Genomic DNA, 21588 nt, shown 5'->3' on the forward strand with positions numbered 1-21588 from the left:
ATAAAGCAATACTATTTCTAGTCATAGTAATGATATCTAAAACTGTAATGAAGATCATTGCCATGTGTATGCATTCATTTAATTGACAAACATTTAAGCTCCTATTCCCAAAGGCCCACTCTAGGGATAATAATATAACAATGAGCAAAACAGTTAAAGTGGCTTCCCTTGTAGGACTTATATTCTAATGGAGTAAATTTGCAATGCACAGGACACCCAGAGAAATAAATTTAAGTAGCATCAAATGCTACAAAGATATCACAACTGAATAATAATAACAGTGACTAGGAGATTGGGAAACTATGTTGGAAGGATTGGTAAAGACCTATCTAAGGAAATGACCTTTGAATTGAAGCCAAATGACAAGCTAACAACATGAATATCTGAAGACATATAGAAATGGAATGCAAATATAAAGATCCCAAAGCAAAACCAGAATGTCATGGTGAAGGCATAACAAGAAAGGCAGTGTGGCTCTGGTGGAGAAAAATGGCTGGTTTTGAGATTTGTTAAATTGGGGGATCTAGATTATTTAGGGAATTGTAAGCCATGGAAAGTATCATAGAGTTTATACTAAGCACAACAAGAAACAATGACTCTGTCTGGACCATGCAGACATGTTTGAATATACAGTTGTCTTTTCATTAGTAGCAACAGCCCTTGTATATTAAAAGAGTATCAAGTGTTGACATGCTTTACAAAACATCATGTTTAAATGTTTCAGCAATGCTAGAAAGCATGACTCTTCCCAGATGAGTTACATGAAATTCATCTAAGGTTACATAGCTAATAACCCAGAATTTAAATCCATGACTGTCTGACTACCAATTTACTATTGATTGCCACACAACGATATACTGTTAAACTAAGTGTATACAAGTAGGAGTAATGGTGGTTTTGCTTTAATGACAAGCTTATAATATATATCAGGCACTGAGCTAAACTCAGTCTTTACCACTACTCTGTAAAACAGGTAGTATACTGTCCATTTACTGATAAATAAATTCTGTGATTTAAAGAAGTTAAGGCTTATTTCAGAAAGTTGAGAATTCACACCTAAATTCACCTGAGTCTAAACTCTGTACCAACAGTATTTTCCCTGAATGTCGAATGTCACTGACCTAGAGGACTATTTTGATTCAAACGTTAGCCTAACTTGCAAGGTTACTACTGTCCTGCTCATTTCTGCATGGTCAGGAAGAACTCTAGAGACACAAAATGCCCTACTACAAAAACTGAAATAATATATGAAGCGAAATGAAATTGTCAAGATAGCTCTCACATGTTGAAAACTCAATCCTTAGCTGGTGACACTTTTGTGAAATATTCTTGAAATTTGTAGTAGATATTGGAGGAAGTAGGTCAATGAAACATGAATTTGAAAGCCATATTTTGCCTGGACATTGTTTCTCTTTTTTATCCACCATGAAGTAAAGAGCATACTCCTCTGCCTGTCCAACCACTATTATGGGGCCAAAGAACCATGGACAGAACTGTCTGAAATTGTGAACTAGATTATATCATTCCTCTTCCAAGTTATCTTAATAGGCTTTCCAGCTATAGTTATGCAAAAGTAACATTTTTTTCAGCCTCATACAGATGAAAGACCCTCCCTATTGAAGTAAGGATAAGAAGCTTAAGGGTTTTCCTTATATGTCTATGTCTAACAGACAACAACTGCTCTATGAATAGAATATAAATATATTAGATAGTCTGTAATATCTGTATTAAGATGTAAGCACCTGGTGATAATGTACCTAAAACAGAACATCTAAATGAGTATGATAGACATATCTATTCCTCTCCATATATCTAACAATGTCTAGAATTCCCCAGGGCTCCCTTTTATTGGGGAAAGGGAAGAGAAAGTGGAGTTACTTTGAACCTGATTTTATTTGTTTGTTCCTTTTTTATTAAAATAAAAACAGGCTATAACTATCTCAGGGTGGTCCAAAATTTCCATAAAGTACAAGATAGCCTTCAACATTCAGTCCTTCTGCTTTTATTTGCGAAGTACTGAGACTACAGGTATGTAACACAGTTCCTGATGAGTGAGGATGTTGTATCACTTGGAGACTAACGTTGTCCACAATTTTAACATTAGGAAACACTAAATATTAGAATATTATTCACCAACAAAAGGAGGAAATTATTTATTGATACATGGTACAGTATAAATTCAACTTGAAAACATATGTCATGATATGAATCATGTCAATAATAATAATAAAAGATACATCATATCACATGATTCTATGTACATGAAATGGCCATATAATTATAAATAGAGAGAAAATAGACTGCTGGTTGGTTAGTGCTAGCCTTGTGGGGAATGGCACACAATTAGTTTTGATTTCTTTGCTAATGATAAAATATTCTGAAATTGGATTATGGCGATGCTTGTACCACAGGGTGAATCCACAAGAAAACACTGACTTTTCTACTTCAGGCAGATTTTATGGATTATGAATTGAAGATTACCAAAACTATTACAAACATCATACATCTGAGGTAAAAATCATTACACTCTTCATATACTTACACATATTTAGTGTTCATAAGTTCTCAGCAGCTGGCTGCTTAGAAGCCCTACCCTGAAAAGATACCTTTTTCCTCCTGTGATTTTCTCCTTTAATTTCATAAAACAACAGATTGAAGAGACAGCCTATAGGATGTGAGGACAATCTTTATCAGCTACATATCCCTTAGAGAGTTAATATCAGAATATATTATTTAAAAAGTAAAAAAAGAACACACAAAAAACTGAGATAGGATCTTCCTGAAACCCTCCAAGAATATGCTTAAAGAGGAGGCTCAATATCCAGACAGGAAGAAAAGAGATCTTAAATCTGTCAGTAGACACTGGCACTGGCCTTTCACATGTCATGATTGGCATATGACATGAACAGAAGAGGATCATGCTGACTGCAGCTTTGAGAGCCCATGTGGCCTCCGATGCTGGAAATAACATAATACACATCTCATTGTTAACCATAATGATGATCATACTAGTAATAATAATAAAAACAGACAGCAATATTTAGTACTTGCTATATAGTATTATTATATCTATATGTTGAAATATATTACATATTAATTATTATAGGTAATCATGACTCTTATGTCAATAGTAATTAATAAATTATTGAAATATGCTATAGAAAATGTAGTTACATATGTTAATGGTTATGCATTTTGTAATTTTGTATATATGTAAAATTTCATTTATTCTTACCAACTAGCATATGAAACAAGTATTACTATTTATCCCACAAAACAAATGAGAAAATTGTGACAAAAGAAGCTTAAACACTATGACAATATGCTAGTCGGACTATCCAAAGGAAGACTTAAACAGAAGAAGGGAATTTCCTGATGCTGAGGGCTTTCCAGTATCAAAGAAGAGAAGCAACAGTCAGGTCAGTTAGTGCTGTTCTCATCACTGCTAACAGAAGCTCCTGTTTGTAACAGGTGATGCTTAACATATAGATTTATAACTAGTCAGACTGCTGAGAGTAAATGACTGTCAAATGCTAAGCCATAAGTAGGACATTTGTGTCACTCATTTACAGCCCAGCCAAGTCTTAAGGAACATTGCAGGGAGTGTGTGCAAAAAGAAATATAAGAACCAGCGAATGGGGGAAGAAGTGCTTTGAAATGCTGTTCCCTAGACAGGACATGGCCATTGTATTCATGAACTCACCCCAACAATAGCTAGATGACTAAGACCTTCCCACTACTGAATCCATCAACATTCCATCATGGATGAGGGAAGAGTCAATGAAGTCCCATGCCACCAGGAGGAGCCATGGGCTAATAGTACTGTTTGGGGTGGTCATATTCCTCTGTGGTTTAGCACCTCCACTCTCTTATAAGCAATCCTAATTAAATGAGTATGGTACACACACCTTCACATACACACACACACAGAAAGAGAGAGAGAGAGAGAGAGAGAGAGAGAGAGAGAGAGAGAGAGAGAGAGACACACACACAAAAGACCTGAAAATAGGTTCAGGACTTGAGAAGAAAGGTTGAGTAGGGGTGAAGGGGACATAAGAGAGGATAATGGGAGGGATATGATTAGAGTACATTTTATGTGTGTTTGAAATTGTGAAGGAATAAATTTTGACTATGTTTACATTAAAAAGAAAGATTAACTTATCTAATGCCAAAAAACGAGTAAGTAGAAGGACAATAAGAGAGGTCTAGCTAGTCTGATGAGTTTATATCCTTTGCAATTATATTATACACAATTTTATAGCAATAACAGTAATAAGAATTAGCTGAAATGGACTGAACACCTCCTTATTAGATATTCCACCTCTGTGGTAGATGTCAATCTCATTTTTTTTTTTTTTTGGTGAGGAATTCAAGGCACAGAAAGATTTGTTATTTACATGTGGCCAGCCTGGAGGACAACCAACCATCCTAGAAGGTGCACAGAAAAGGCCAACATCTATGCTGTTACTAAACTACCCCATCTTCTTCCTGGCACATTGGTCTTAGCCTTACATACAAAGAAAGGTTCAATACTGATTTTACCCACAAACCAATCTCATTTAATATCCAGCCTACTCCATGCCATAGAATCTACCATCTCATGTGCCTGGCTCCTGTCTCTCACACATCTTTGCAGCCCTAAGGCTACTTCTGATACTACCTTAGTTCTAGCCTGGCTGGGAAGAGAGTGAGTGTGTGTTTTCTACATCATAAATCATGCAGCAGTTGGTGCACTGACCAGCCTTTGAGCCCTACAAGAACCAGCCTTGACTTCTCTCTTTTCATGTATTTTGCATAGCAAAGATCAACTGGAACATGGAGGTCCCTACTGATGAAGAGCTACACCAGGAGTTTTACTGGTTCCTTGTGTAATTAAGAAAAAGTAGGCTTTTGCAGAGTTTTTGGTTTGAAATACATCCCTTTTATGAATTGAAAAGAAGCTTCACAAAATGAGGCATTAAATGTAAGTGCTGATTGAGTTTTATTACACTTAGTAATTAGAAAATAAAAATGAATCTGATAATAGATTTTTAAATGGTACTACCCTTCATGCACAATAAATTCCTTTGATTTCTTTCTCCTATATATGCATTCATATATGAGAGGAAACTCATAACCAACTTTAAAGCAAGTACATTATTAAGGATAATATTACACTATCTCTTGTCTGGCATAAATATGAAATATATTCACAGGAACAAATTCAGTACCAATGTAAGAAATGGAAGGACAATGGGGAGAAGTCTAGACAGCGTCTGAGGATCAGAACAGGAGGCTCCGGTATAAATTTTCAATGGTTGCCAAAATTAATAAAAGGGAATCCAGGGTCATGAATGTAGAAGATTGGAGCAATGGGCCTACAGTTTGGAATCCAGGATACTCAGTAGGCAAAAGCCAATAGCAGCGATTAGACTATCAACACAAGCCTAATATTAGAATACAGTTTCATTACTACAGAGGTCCTTTACAGAAACACACACACACACAGAGACAGAGAGAGAGAGAGAGAGAGAGAGAGAGAGAGAGAGAGAGAGAGAGAGAGAGAGAGAGAGACTAGGCAGGAAATGGTCCAGTATATGAGTGTAATTGGACTTGAAAGGGTCAGAAAAGTGGCAGCAGCTGGCAATGGAAAGAGAGAAGAAATCAATAGCCATAGCCAGGCCTTAAGAAATGTCAAAACGTTCTTTATTAAGGCAGTGTTGTTCTCAAGTATGAATATGCATGGCCTGAGCTGGTGGGCAGCAGATAGCCTGAATGGCTCTTTCAACAGGGACCTAATGTTATTGTGGAGTCACAGAGCCAAGGATGCCACACAGGAATGCTGCTGTCAACAGCACCTGCTCTGAATTCTTCTATCTTGTCACCACATACATCAGATGGTAGACTTCAAAAGGCCAGACTGCATTAAGTATGTCTTGTACAATGTGGGATGCTTTCTTTCTAAAGTCCTCAATTGAACTAAAACTGTTACTTTTGTGCCATTTCAAAGAAATCTTGTATTAGATAAAAGGATGAGTAATGCCACACTTGGCAGTACAGTGGTGACCTTGAAGAATTTTGTTCCAATGCTTGACTGACTCAGAATTTGCAACACAATATCCCATCTCTGAGATGGGTTCCATTTCAGAAGAAAAACTCTTATTTGTACAATGGGCCAGCAACATTACATTTTTGTCATATTCCCTATAAGCAACAGCTGAGAAGGGGTGCAGGGATTAACTGCCTAACAGGTAAGTCATGCAGCTTTCTTTTAGGACATTTTCTAGAACTGAATTAAAGTGATGGGTGCTTACCACTGTTGCTGCAGTAAATTCAACTGAAGTGTACACTTTTAGAAAGGTAAAGTTTACATTGTGTAACCTGTACCTCAATCAAAAGCATGTGACCCACAGAAAATCAGCCAAAAGTTGCTGTTTACTTTGCTTTAAGCATTCTGGTAGGTTTGGGGCACATAAATTATTACAGTTAATGTGTGTATTATTTTTGTGTATGGGACTAGAAAGAATACTAAGCCTAGACCATTACTAATTTCTTCATCACAGCAAAACCATTTCACACATAAGGCAAATATGTGTGAAATATGTGTGAAAAAAAGGAGAGGGGATATTAAGCAAATTACTTAAGATACCTTAACTTAGAGTTGATTCCTCCAATATTCAATTCCAGGCAGTAGGGGCCTTTAAGAATGTGGTTAGATAAATAGGATATGGTGGTGCAGACCTTTAATTCCAGTGCTTGGGAGGCAGAAGCAAGTGGATCTCTGTAAGTTCAAGACCAGCCTGGTCTACAGAGCTAGTTTCAGGAGAGCCTCCGTCAAATAGAAAAACCCTGTTTTGAGAGGAAAAAAAAAGTTGCAGACCCTGATCACAAGAATTTGAGAGGATGTTAATGAAGATTGCCAAGAAAGCCACCAAGAAACACTCTTAAGAGAAGGTAAGAAGCAGAGAAATAGCCAAAGAAAGACCTTGCTTCTGAAATAAACCATATGTGACAAATAAGAATTAAATATACGAGAGAAAAGTGTGTGTAGAGAGAAAAGACATTGGCCTGCGCATGATAAGTTGATAAGTTACAAACAGTTCAGTTTTACTAGTGTATAGAGCAGGATAAATAATAACACAAAGGCATGAGAGAGAGAAGAGCCAAGTTTGCTATTTTATCCTGTGGACTTGAGAGGACTATCAATGTGTTTTAAGTAGGGATTGAACAATCAGAGTTTAGTTTTAGAAATAACATTCTGATGGCTTCTTGTAGGCTGGAATTTACAGAAACACAACTGCAAGTAAGAAGGGAGACTCATGGGAAAACTGTTTTACTACTCCAGTAAAAATTTAATGACACAATAAACGATGAAGATGAAAATAGGATTTAAAGAAATGGATGGAGGAAATAGATATTTAGGAATTCAAACCAGCGAGACGCATAATTTTGATTGACGGCTCAGAAATGTGCATCCAGAAAAAAATAATAGAGAGTCCCTTGCTAAGTGTCCACCTTTCTACTGTTCTTAAAACTACAGAATCAACTAGCCTGGGCCCACAGGGGCTCATAGAGACTGAACCTCCAACCAGAGACCATACATGACATGGACCTAGGGCTCCTAAACATATGTAACAGTTGTGCAGCTGAGTCTTCATGTGGGACTCCTAAAGCTGGAACAGGGACTACCTCTGACTACATTGCCTGCCTTTGGATCCCTTTTGCCTAACTGGGCTGCCTTGTCTAACCTCAATAGAAGAACATGGACTTAGTCTTAAGGCAACTTGATTTGGTAAGGCTGATAACCATGGGAAGCCTCCCCCTCCCTTTTTTTGAGGAGAAGGGGAGGAAGGATGGATAGGGGGTGATGTGAAAGGAAGGGACTAGGAAGAAAGGAGGATCCAGGTATAAAGTAAATACATAATTAATTTTTAAAAAGATAAAAGAAAGAACGAAATGTTAAACTTGGAAGCTAGAGATATGGCTCAGCAACTAAAAGCATTTGCTGCTTTCCCAGGGGACTCGGGTAGAATCCCAAGGGTGGGATGGCCAATTCACACTGCAACACACAGTCTGTAACTCAAGTTCTAAGGGATCTGATGTTCTCTTCTGGCCTTCACAGGCAACAGGTACACATGTGGCTCACTTTATAGATGTGCAGGAGAAACATTCATAATATAAGATGGGGTGCCAATACTGAGAGGAGATGTAGACACTTGCCTACTTCCTACCCCAAAAGCTATCACCAACTGATATCCACTCTCAAAAAAATAATTAGTTTTCTCCAATGGAGTCTCACTGGGAATAAAACCACATTTAAGGGCAGGCCAAGATAATGCTTTGTCAGGATTTTTTTTTAACCTTACAGGTGTTTGCATACATATCATGGTTTCAGACCTAATTTTTATGGGTTTTCTCTGTGTGGAAATATGTATATCTCAGTGTCTGTATGCATTTCATGTCATTTTCCTTTGGCACCCTTCTCCTGTTTGTTTTATGTTATTCTGGTTTGTTTATTGTTAATCTTATTTTTTTAGTAATATTATTAGTTTTGTTTGCATTCTTATGAGAGAGAGAGAAAGAAAGGAGTGGATGAGGATATGGGAGGAATGGGGAGGAATTGAGAGGAGGGTAAACCATACTCAGAATATATTGTATGAAAAAGTTCTGTTTTCAGTTTAAAAAGAAATGGTAAGCATAATCAAAAGGCTGTGTACTGGCTGGTTTTGTGTCAACTTGACACAAGCTGGAGTTATCACAGAGAAAGGAGCTTCCCTTGAGAAAATGCCTCCATGAGATCCAGCTGTAAGGCATTTTCTCAATTAGTGATGGGGGGGGGGGCATTTTCAGTGGTGGCATCCCTGGGCTGGTAGTCTTGAGTTTTATAAGAAAGCAAGCTGAACAAGCCAGGGGAAGCAATCCAGTAAGCAGCAACCTTCATGTTTCCTACATCCACTCCTGGAAGTGTTTTCTGAGAGCACAAAAAGGCTATGTTCCAGAGATAGTCAAGGTTGTACCTCGTGCTGCAACTAGACTTGGTAATATGTAAGAGTCACCCAGGTTGTACTGGTTTTGAAGGTATGAAGGGGTCATGAAGAGCAGCTGAGGCTTGGCACTGTGAGAGGCCATGGAAGGCCATTGGTGAAAGTGCAGCCTCAGTTGCAATTGATGGCCCAGGACTGTAAAGGAGTTGAGGCTTGGCACAATGAGGAGAGTCTATGAGAGTTTAGTTGCAGTGGAAGACAGCAGTGTTTTGGAGATGCCAGTACCATGAGATGACCACCAAGAATAGCAGCAAAGTACAGGCAGCTAGAGCCTAGAAGACAAGGTGTGTGCTATAAAGGGCAGAGCTGGAGAAGTGACCCAAGCCCTTGGAGGATCCCAGAAGATCGTGAGTGGATCCCAGACACTGGGCAGTTAGAGTTTGATTTTGCTTTTGATTGTGACTGTGGCCTGATATTTTCTGTCTTGAAGTAAAAAAGAATTTTAGTGAAGTACACAGTTAAGAGACTTTGAATTGAAAAAACTTTGAATTTCAAAAGTGATTGGATATTTCAAAGGGATTTAAATTTTAATATGTCTAATTTGTAAAGACTTTGGGACTTTTAAAATTATTTAGATCTTTGGGATTAATGAGAACATAAGGGTTGAGGCTTAGTAGTGATGTGTTTGTGTGTCAAGTTAACAAGGGGTCAGTTGTACTGGCTGATTTTGTGTGTCAACTTGACACATGCTAAAGTTATCACAGAGATAGGATCCTCCTTTGAGGAAATGCCTCCATGTGATCCAGTTGTAAAGCATTTTCTCAATTACTGATCAAAAGTGGGCACAGCCTGTTGTGGATGGTGCCATCCCCGGGCTAGTAGTCCTGGCTTCTATAAGAAAGCAAGCTGAGCAAGTCAGGGGAAGCAATCCAGTAAACAGCACCCTCCATGACGTCTGCCTCCAATCGTGCCTCCATGTTCCTGCCCTGTGTGAGTTCATGTCCTGACTTCCTTTGGTGATGAACAGCATTGTGGAAGTGTAAGCTGAATAAACCCTTTCTTCCCCAACTTGCTTCTTGGTCATGATGTGCAGAAACAGCAACCCTGATTAAGACAAGCTGAAAAATACTTGAACATTTTTACATACTTAGAATATGCTAAGATGATCATTTGATATACTATGATGTATATACTATGATGTATATAAAATAATACATTTTGTCAAAGAATATATATATATATATATATATATATCCATTCATTTTCAGAAATTGCCCATTGAAAGCACTATTCAGGAATACAAAGTTTCTTTAGAGGACAAACCATCCAGATTCAATGCTTAAGTCAAATTCTCAGAGATCTGAAAAAAGAATGAATGTTTTGAAATAAATATAGGAAATTATCAATGCAGCGTGGGGTTGTCTGGATTGCTTTGCCATCTTAACAGCAGGTAACCTCAAGACAGCAGGGATTAATACATGATGCTAATGAGTCAGACATCACTGGGAAATTGTTGTGGCATCAGAAAAAATGACTCAAGGTGGGGAAAAGTTATTGTGCTGAACTGCTCATCAAGATCTAAAAATGTTTCCTGTCTCAGATCTCTTTAACTTGACAATCATCTATCCTAAGTCAAATACCCTTTGTTCCCCCCAGAAAATGATCAGTGTTTGCCAGATGACAGTCACCAAGGACTTGCTAGATTCCCAAATGAAGCAATCAGAAAATGATATGTGATGAAATATGGCCAAGGGGCATAAGAATTACAGTGAGAATGATATTAGTGAAATGAGGAACAGGGAAGTCTTTGTGTGATCTGGAAGGTTCACTATGAGTTTCTCAGCATGGATGCAATTTAAATTACAGCAGCCTGGGAAAGTAAGAGAAGTACAAAAGGGTCAGAGATCCACAGCTGGGAAGAAGGCTCCTCATTAAGAGCACTTACTTAATGCTCTTATAAGGGACCTGAGTTTTAATGTCCAGCACCCATCTGGCAGTTCAAACTATCTACAACTCCAGTTCCAGAGGATCAGATGCCTCTTAATTTTATGGGCTTCTGCATGTACATGATATGCAGGCATACACTTACATTCAAACAAATATACATACAATAAGATAAATACATTTCATTTTTTAAAAAAAGTCCAGAGATAGCAAGAATTTCAGAAACAGAGGGCATGTGCCACCTTGGAAAAGTACTGGCAAGAGGAGAGGATGCAAAAACAATTTTGGATGATTAAGGTAGGACCAGATTAAAAATGGCTTTGAACATCAGACAGACATGTTATGGTTTGAATGGGAAATGTTCTGCATAGGTTCATATTTGGATGTTTGGCCCTCAGTGACTGTTTTGGAAAGTTATGGAACCATTAGGAGTTAGTCACTGAGGTTGGGCCTTGAGTGTTGGTTTCTTTGTTGTTGTTGCTTGTTTGTATATTGGCCTTTTTGTTTGTTTGTTTAAGAAAAGGTTAAGTGTATACCAGTAATTAGATGAGATATGCTATTTCTATAATTTTGTTGAAGATATTTACTGGCCCTTTAAGTTGAGAATATTAGCTCTCTTCTATACCTATTATCCTTAGGTTTAGTCTTCTCGTTGTGTCCTGGATTTCCTGGATGTTTTGTGTTAACTTTTTGGTTTTTGCATTTTTTGGACTGTTGTGCCAATATTTTCTATGGTATCTTCTGCACATGAGATTCTCTCTTCTATCTCTTGTATTCCGTTGGTGATGCTTGCATCTATGACTCCTGATCTCTTTCCTAGGTTTTCTAGCTCCAGGGTTGTCTCCCTTTGTGATTTCTTTACTGATTCTATTTCCATTTTTAGATCCTGGATGGTTTTGTTTAATACTTTCACCTGTTTGGTTGTGTTTTCCTATAATTCTTTATGGGAGTTTTGTGTTTCCTCTTTAAGGACTTCTACCTGTTTACCTGTGTTCTCCTGTATTTTTTAAGGAAGTTATTTATGTCCTTCTTAAAGTCCTCTATCATCATCATGAGAAATAATTTTAGATCTGAATCTTGCTTTTCTGGTGTGATGTTGTTTCCAGGACTTGCTATAGTGGGAGAACTGGGTTTTGATGATGCCAAGTAACCTTGGTTTCTGTTACTTATGTTCTTGTGTTTGCCTCTTGCCATCTGGTTATCTGTAGTGCTACCTTCCCTCACTGTCTCTGACTGGAGCCTATATCTCTTGTGATCCTGGTTGTGTCAGAACTCCTCAGAGTCCAGCTGTCTCTGTGATCCTGGGTATGTTAGAGCTCCTAGGAGTCAAGGTGCCTCTGGGATCCTGAAATCCTGGTGTGACCAAGCTCCTGAGATCCTGTGATCCTGGGCATGTTAGAGCACTTGTGATCCTGAGTGTGTGTTAGAGCAACTGAGAGTCAAGCTTCTTCCGGGTATTGTAGAACTGGGTGTAGAGTTAGCGCCAAAGGTCTGCTCAGGAAGACTCTGTGCCACTGGCCTGGCATGTGTTCCTGTGTCCCTGGATTCTGCTGGTCCCAGTTACTCCTGGTGTTGGGACAGATGTTGTGGCCTCCTCACCTATGATCCTGGGTGTGTTAGAGAGCCTGGGAGTTCAGCTTCCTTTCGGTGTTGTGGGACTGGGTGCCAAGCTAGCACCCAAGGTCTGCTCAGGGCACCATCTCAGACTGGAAGAAAGATATGTTATTTCTTGTGACTCTGCTAAACAGAAGCTCTAACCACTTTCTTTCTCTTAAACTCTCACCTATAATGAAACTCCTGTCCTAACTCACCTTCTTGTTTTCCAAGAATTTGTCCTTCAAGTTCACAAGACAAAGACCCAGGAAACTGCTGATTCAATAGAAGTTTCTTGTTACCATGAGCTTCTATCTAGAACCCTCATTTCTGAGTTAATACTGAGGCTAGAAAGCCTCTATCATACTTAAAGACAACTGTAGGGATCAAAAGATGTCCTGAGTAAATGTGTGTTATTGATATGGGTGTTGCCATCTCAAGGATTGTGGGGACAGAAAGCTGGGTGACTTCAGAAGCAATTCCAGTATAAGACTGAGGTCCAGACATGTCCAAACCCCAAAAATCTCATCCTAGACTGGCAGGACTGTTTTCCTCCTTACTCTCCGTGTATGTCCCAGTTTACATGAGCCTCCCCACCCCCACACCCCCCCACACACATACCTCTACCACTCTTGAGGTAGTCACATAGACTGGTAGCCAAATTACAGGTTCAATTTCCTCTTTTCCTATAAGGAGGAGCCCAGCAAGCACCTCAGCCCCAGTCAATGATGTATGTACACTCACCCCAAAACCTCCTACCCACTCTCCAAGATTATCCCCAATAAAGAAGATGTGTTTCACTGAAAAGCATCTCTAGAGAAGGCTATTTCTCCTACACTCACAGAGACTGAGTTCCTGTTTAAGCCACCTGGCCAAGCTAAATTTCCTTCCTTCTAGTCAGGCCAGGTACCCAATGGTGCCTGGATACTTTGAGAGCTGAGGCAGACCGGGGTTGGTAAAGAACCCCAATCCCACACCCCCATAGGAATGCCAAAGCCTTTTCTTGGTCAATGTGCAGATGTTGGTAGTGTGAGATGAAAATGTCCACCATAGCTTTCCCCCATCAGATGCTTATGTCATGAGAACTGCTCCCCTACATAGGCTGTTCTTATTGAGATTAGATAAAGCTGCCTCCATATTTATCTGTAATAACCCCATTCCCCCTGTTCAACTGTATAATAAACATGTTGACCTTCTGGGATACAGTAGCTTCTCTACCCAAGAGATCAGACCACCCAACCCCAGCTTTTATGTATATGTTTTTGTGTGCCTGTCATTTTTTCACTCTCCACCATCCTACTTTGCTCAATCCCTGCCATCATGCCAAGTGCAACAGATACCCATTTGTCCCATAACAGTAGCCAGGCCTCAAACCCATTATGTATCTGAGGTAATTATGTATCTGAGGTAATTATGTATCTGAGGGTAATCTTGAACTTCTAATTCTGCTCACTCTACCTCCAAAAATGGATTTCTAGGATTATAGGACTGTATCACCACAACTAGCTTATGTAGAGCTAAAGATTGATTCCAAGGCTTCATGCATGATAGACAAGAATTATACTAATGGAGGTACATCCCCAGCTCTGTAAGGCTTGCATTTTAAACTTTTATAATATAGGGATTGAATCCATGGCCTTGTGCATGCTAGGTAAACATTCTACCTCTGAACTATATAGTCATCCCTATCTTGAGATTTTTGGAGTCTCTGTGTGTCTGTGTGTGTCTGTCTCTCTGTGTCTCTCTCTCTCGCTCTCTCTCCCTGTCTGTCTCTCTCTCCCTCTCTGTCTCTCTTATTATTTTATATTGTATGTGTATAGATGATTTGCCTACATGTATATCTGTGTCCTAGATGCATACCTGATGCCCACAAAAGCCGGGAAAGGCTGCTTGATCCCTTGGAACTGGAGTTACACACTTTTGTGAGGGTGCTGGGAATTGAACCTGGACCATCTGGAAGAACCACTAGTGCTCTTAACCACTGAGCCATCTCTCTAGCCCTCTGTATCCTTTCTTAAGCCCTGATAGATAACAAACCTTTCCACCCTTACATCAGGCATTTTGTCAGAGAAACAAGGAAAATAGCTTATATGAAAGATTTAGTCCAGATTTTCTTACTACCCTAGGTACCCATTTAATAAGAGCTTACTATTACCCTGCATGGTAAAAATACAGGGTCCGGAAGAATAAATATGAACTGTGGTATCTACATGCAAAACAGTAGATAGTGCTGAGTCTTTTCAGGGCAAATACACTATGTAATGTCCCAAATCCTAGACTTCTTTGAGATAGTGATATGGTCATTGTATCTAGAATGGAAGAGACCAACCTTATAATGGACTGGAAAATCCATGTTACCAGGAAATCCTCTAGAGATGACTGAGGGACCTTTGAGTGAATCAGAGGTTAGAAAAAAAGATTGCATTCTTAAAGGAGAATTCTACTCACACCTCCTCTACCTATATCCTCTGATTCTAAAGTTATACTAATTTTGGGTGCCAGTGTATTCTTGGGGAAATTTAGGGAGTGGGGATGCTTCTGACATTCACTTTATTTATTTATTCAGATTATAGCACCAGTGTTTTACAAGAGCTTCCATTGTACTTGCTGCACCAGAAAATGTGCAGGGTCTTTCCTTCCCCCTCTTTCAAGTGATTTTGGTACTAGTTGTTTGCAATATCCACAAGATGCAGCTTTAATCAGGGAAATTGCTGGAAGCCTTTGCTTTGCTGACTCAGCAAATGTGCTTCAGATCTATAAAAATATAATGATCTCCTGTAAATAGCCAGGGCTGGCAGCTCCATAGGAAATAAAAATAAAGGTATAATCATTCATCATTTTCATGTGCATTACTTGCAGAGGGATAGAAATGAACTGATAAATTGCCAAGGGAAAATGCTATGCTTAAAAAATACTAAAGTAGATAACCTGCTATTTTTGAAAGAAATATTTGTTTTATCAGTGTCTTGGGGATCCTCCCCGATTTTTAAAAAACAAAACAAAACAAAACAAAGGTACCAATGAGGCAGCCTCCAAGAGACTGACTCCTGAGAAAAGTGACAATTCATTATAATTTTGAAGACAATATGAACACTTGCTAAGGAGACAAATCTCCTTGAAGTATACAGCTTAGTCCTCAAAAGTATAAGAATTTGGCTACTTTAGAAGCTTAAAAAGCCTTATGAGGAACATACAAAAAAATCTTCCTGTTTCAAAATGTTGACAACTCTTCTTGGAAGATTTTTGTTATGTCCCTGGAATTGCTAAATTTATATTCTCCACTCAGTTAAAAAAAAAAGAGGATCAGTTTAAATATGAGTTCACATTTCACAAATGTTAATGACAAAATCTACAGTGTTTGCTCACAGTGACAACCATCTCTAATCACCTTTCCTATTAAAAATGTGAATTTAGAAGAATTCAATTCCCAAGACTGATGAATGTGAATGCCTAGACAGAGGATTCAATTCCAAGTTCACATGTAAGTAGAGACATCTCATCTTGCCCAGAATTTTCATGAGCATGTGCAAAAGTGAGAGAGATTGATTTTCTTGTCTACCAAGCATCTAGGATGTGCCAGATGTGGGATCTAAGCAGCCACTTGCTAAATTGTTTATAGTTCATGACAATATTAATCTTGTGGTTCTAAATTAGAGAACAATGATGTCTTGGTGTGCATATAAATTACTAAATTTGAAAGTATACTAAAATTTTTGACAATAACATTGAAACAATACCACCTTGCCAAACATGAGACTACTGTAGATAACAACATTCATTTGGATCACAGTGTGCTGTATGCAGGAAGAATCTAAATACACAGAGTAAAGAACAGTATCTGATTTATTTGAACAGGTCGAATGACCCCCATCTTCATGTTTCAGACAAATCATGCTAAAATGATGAAATTTAAAAGAAAACAGGCTGTTATTATTCCAGTTGAATAATTCTGATCCTATTAGCCTCAAATCCTGTAAGGTATCCAGTGGGACATGGCTTTTGTTCTAGCCTAGCGATTGCAGAGAGACTTGTCTTGCTATGTGTTGCTCCTGAGGGAACAGTATGCTGAAGCTGTAAATGGCTGAGCAAGGCTACGCATGAGATTCAGGGATTCTGTCACAAACTTGACACAAGTGTTTCATGGATTTAGGAAGAAGAGAAAATTAGATAAACCTTCAGGGGAAAAAATGAATACAAACACTTTATGTTTGTAGTGGCTACCAGTCATTCCAAATGGATTTTATTTTCAGTCTTAGTTATTTCTTTTATTTAAAAAAAAAAAAGGTGAGAAAATCGGATTTGTAACTGTATGATTTGCCCCAGAGATGTCTGGAGTCTCTTTCACACAAAGAAGTTTAGTGTTCCTTTACTTTTCTTACCTCTTACAACTTTCAAGTAACAAACTATTCATATAAAAGCTGTGTCAGGAACTCAGCTTTCTCTCTACCCACACAATACTGCCCTCCCCACCAAAAAAAAAAAAAACCCTCCCCAGACAGTAGACAGGCCATCTGGCTGTGTCACAGACAAACCTACACAGTTAAGGCATTTGCGGTAGACTAACTATTGAGGACAAATTTATTCTAGGTAACACTAACCCTTCAATACAGTTAAATTACTTTTGCTGGTCTCCTGGATGGCTTTATCTTTCATGTGAAGATAAAAATAAAGACACCAAATTTGACCCTTTGCTACCATAGTGCTTAAGCACTTACTGTAGTATCCTTTCCTAAACTGTGTGTTCTATATGGAATATATATTCTTTTCAGTAGAGTCTGCAAAATCAGGTAAATACCACATGCAAAAGAGTAAAGATGGAAATTATACTTTTTTTGTAATGAGGGAAAAATAAAAACAAAATTTCCCCCCTAGGCAAGTACTTTACCACAGTTTAGGAAAAAAATATTTTAGAATTAGATAATGACAGGGGTTGTGTAACTTTGTGGCTATAATAAAAACCATTTGATTTTGTACTTTAAATGGATGAATTATATGATGCTTGATATATGATGCATATATGCATGTTCTGTATATTATATTGTATATATAATACATGTATATATTCTAGATCTTAAGTAGTACTGGTCAGAATTGTTTACCTCATTGATTGAATTCAGTTTTATTGAATTTCATTTTCTGACTGGAAAATACAATATTCATTTGGGCATAACCCCACTGTTGAATATTGAGTAGACCATCAAGCACATTCTCATCTATAACCGTGACCTCTGTCATTCTCTTGTTACCTTTTATATTCAGCCATTTATGAAAGAGAAACCACTATTTGCTTGTGTTATTTTCTTGGGACCCAGACAGTATACCTTATAGAAAATGAAAAAAAAAATCTAGGCGTAAATGAGACAAGATTATTTCCTTTTTGCTCTCCACTCCTTTTTTACTTTAGTCTGTTAAGGACAGGTAGTCTTTTTTTGTGTGTATTATGTCAAATGAACTCCCTCAGGTCTTGACCTCCCTATATACTATGGTCAATGTGAGTTCCCAAGAGAACATCTAGCTTTCTCTTTAAAAGGTATCCAGGTAGCAACGGCAGCCACAGCTCCTGCCAACCTAGAGCTCTTGTAGAGAGCACTCCAATTCTGAGAATACTTTCTGGCCTCCAAGTGCCAGCAGCTGCGTGGGGGATGCTTCACTGTCCTTTATTTCCCTTAGCCCCGGCCCACACAATCATTGTAATAAAACCTTTCAATCACCAGAGAATGTACTACCTGCTCCCTGCTGGGACACTGAGCCACACAAAAGCATTTCTCTCTGTAGGGTTTGAACTAGCATGCAGATTATATTGAATTCAGTAAAGGGAGGTAGAAGAACTTTGCTTGTTTCTTGTTCTCTCTGTCTCTCTCTGTATTTCTGTCTCTCCCTCCCTCTGTCCCCTGACCTCTCTTTGTTTCTGTCTCTCTCCCTTTCTCTCCCTCTCTCCTCCCACAACACACTCTCTCTCTCTCTCTCTCTCTCTCTCTCTCTCTCTCTCTCTCTCTCTCTGTCTCTCTCTTTCTCTCTCTCTCTCTGTGTATGTGTGTGTGTGTGTGTGTGTACAGTTCCATCATACATGACCAGCACAGATTAAACCTCTAAATTGCTAGGAGCTGTACAACCAGGTTATCTAGGGCAATTACCCAGGAGCTTCTTTGTCATTTCAAAGAAAAGACCAAATGATGGCCTTTACAAAGGATCTGGTTTGCTCTTGCAGAACAAAAAGCCCACTTCACTCTGAAAATGACTGTAAAACTGAATACCTACTTCAGTTGGAGCAAATCAATGACCATTAGGTAACAACCACACAAAAGCTAGAATAGAAATGTTGCTAGTGTCCCTGTCTAATGTATGAATTGACAGTGCACTATTTCTTCACACATAAAAAATACAAGTTCTGGGGAAAAAAAAAGGAAATGGGTTCTGCTGGCATCTATCCCTAAGGCCTGATCTTTCAAGCCAAGAAATTACTCCAGTATCTATTTTAGTTACAAATTGGCAATGTGGATTTAAAACTGCTTATTTTGTGATTTTATTAGAATACCATAGCAACACTACTGCAGACAGAGTAATATTCTGTTAATTAGGTTTACAGTTGTCTGTGTTTGTTTAGAAAATCTTCCACAGAAGTCATATGTAACTATTATTGCTTTTTGACATTTAAAAAAAATAACTATAAGTATATATGGGTATGTGCAACTCATGTGCATATACATGTGCAGGGTTCTGACAGCATAAGATCCCCTCTGGAGTTAGACTATAGGCAGTTGTGAGCCAACAGATATGGGTTCTGGGAACTGAACTCAAGTCCTCTGAAGATCAGCAAGTGCTCTTAACTGATGAGCCATCTCTCTACTACCATAATCATCATTATTATTGTGATTTTCATTATTATTTTGAGACAGGTCTCACTCTGCAGCCATGGATGACCTGCCACTCACTGTGTAGACCAGCCTGGCCTGAAACTCAAAGAGATCTGTTTGCCTCTGCTTTCCAAGTACCGGGATTAAAGGCATGGGCCTCCATGGTTGACCATAAACCATTATTCTTAATGAGGATTCAAACCAATATTATATAATTTCCCAGCATATTTTTAAAATTTCTTTTACCTCTAAAAATGTATAGTCTGAATCTAGGTGTAGTAGCACCTCTAGTCTCAGGGAGTAAAGTATGGAGTGTGTGGAAGGATGCAAATTAATTTTGCGGATCATTTTTTCTGCACTCCAGGCTATATAAAAGACTAGGAATGTGAAGATAAATATGGCACTTAGGCATCTTTCCCTTAACAAAATAGAATGGAAGTTTGGTGGGCCTGACTCTTCCATTCATCCAATAACACATGAACTCCAACTTGCCCCTGGGCTTTGGGCTCCCTTTCCCTACTCAGTCTCTCTCCTCACCTATTTCATTTCTTATATTAAAATTCACAATTTTCCACCAAATATGAAATACGGTTTTCCTGGGCAGACCTGTGCCATCTTCCAGAAACATTATTACATACACCACATGGACTTTTACCCTTTGTGCTTCCATGTTGCCTGCCTCTTGCCCTATCTCCTTTGCAAGTACACAGTGTGTTCATGTGCTTAGGAAGCTTCTGTTGCTTGCACAGAAAATACATCTATGAAACCAAAAGATAGTAGAGAATCTGAGTGTTAGATCTTTCAGGAGGCTCCTTCTATTTCACAAGATTCCTGTAACAAATGAGTCCTATCTACCTAATGGGAACTGTGATAGAATTCCAAGTTCCTGAAAAGAGGAACTTTGCTAGTGAGCTGGGAATCACAGAGCAGGAGGAGACTGCTGACTTTTCATACTGATAAGCTGGTTCTATTTAAGGCTGAAAAGATGCACAAAAGATAAATATCCTAATATTCAATATTTCAGAAAAAAAAATCATATTTTGAATGACAAGTCTTGCTTCCTATTCTCCCAAATTATGATTCTGTATATGATAATAAAAGACAGGAGAAGCTGTGAGTGATGGTACACACCTGCAATGTAGCACTCAGGAGGGTAAGTCAAGGATTGCCAGTTGGAGGCCTGCCTAGGCTACACATAACAAGATCCTGTCTTGGGAACCAACACAATAGAAATGCTGCATTTAAAAAGAAAAAAGAAAGAATATGAAATATCAATTCAGTACAGATCAAGGTTGAAAACAAATCATTGTTACAATTTTCCTTGACAAAAGTACTGGTGTTGAAAAACAAGTACTGTGGTGGTTTGAAGTACTATGGGAGTGTGGCCCCATGTGTTTTTAATGTTTGGCCCATAGGGTGTGGTGCTATTTGGAGGTATTGCCTTGTTGGTGTAGGTGTGGCCTTGCTGGAGGAAGTGTATCACTGTGGGGTCTGACTTTGAAGTCATACATGCTTTAGCTGTAATCAGTGTGGGACAGAGTCTCCTGCTGCTGCCTGAGGATCAAGATATAAAACTCTCAGTCTTTCTACAGAACCATGTCTGTCTGCATGCTGTCATGTTTCCCACCATGGCAATTAAAAGACTAAACCTCTTAAACAGTAAGCTCACACAAATTAAATGCTTCCTTTTATAAGAGTTGCTGGGGTCATGGTATCTCTTCAAAATAATAAAACCCAAACTTAGAAAAATACCTTTACTAAATCTTTGATTACTATCAGTAATTATTTCTGCTCAAAAACATAATCATGAAGAAAGAAAAGTCATATAAAATACCTTAAAAGGGGATGGAGAGATGGTTCCATGGTTAAGAGTGCTGTCTGCTTGTTCAGAGGACTAAGGTGAATTCCTAGCACCCATATGACAGGTTCAGAACTGACTTCAGAAGCTTCTATATGCTCTTATGTGGTACACAGGCATAAGCAGCACACACATATACATATTTCACAAATGAATATTTAATAATTTATTTGACAATTTAACATATATATATATATATATATATATATATATATATATATGTAGGGCTGTCTATGTGACCATTGGATAAGAACTATCCATTGATCTAACATCTTTGAAAATTCTGTCCTTCATTATTACAATAAAATATGATAAATCTTTCAATTATAAAAGTACAAAAGCCAGTACCAGAAAAAAAAAAAAAAAAAACAATTCC

Source organism: Arvicanthis niloticus, chromosome X (assembly GCF_011762505.2).
Source record: "Arvicanthis niloticus isolate mArvNil1 chromosome X, mArvNil1.pat.X, whole genome shotgun sequence".
NCBI classification, from domain to species: domain Eukaryota; kingdom Metazoa; phylum Chordata; class Mammalia; order Rodentia; family Muridae; genus Arvicanthis; species Arvicanthis niloticus.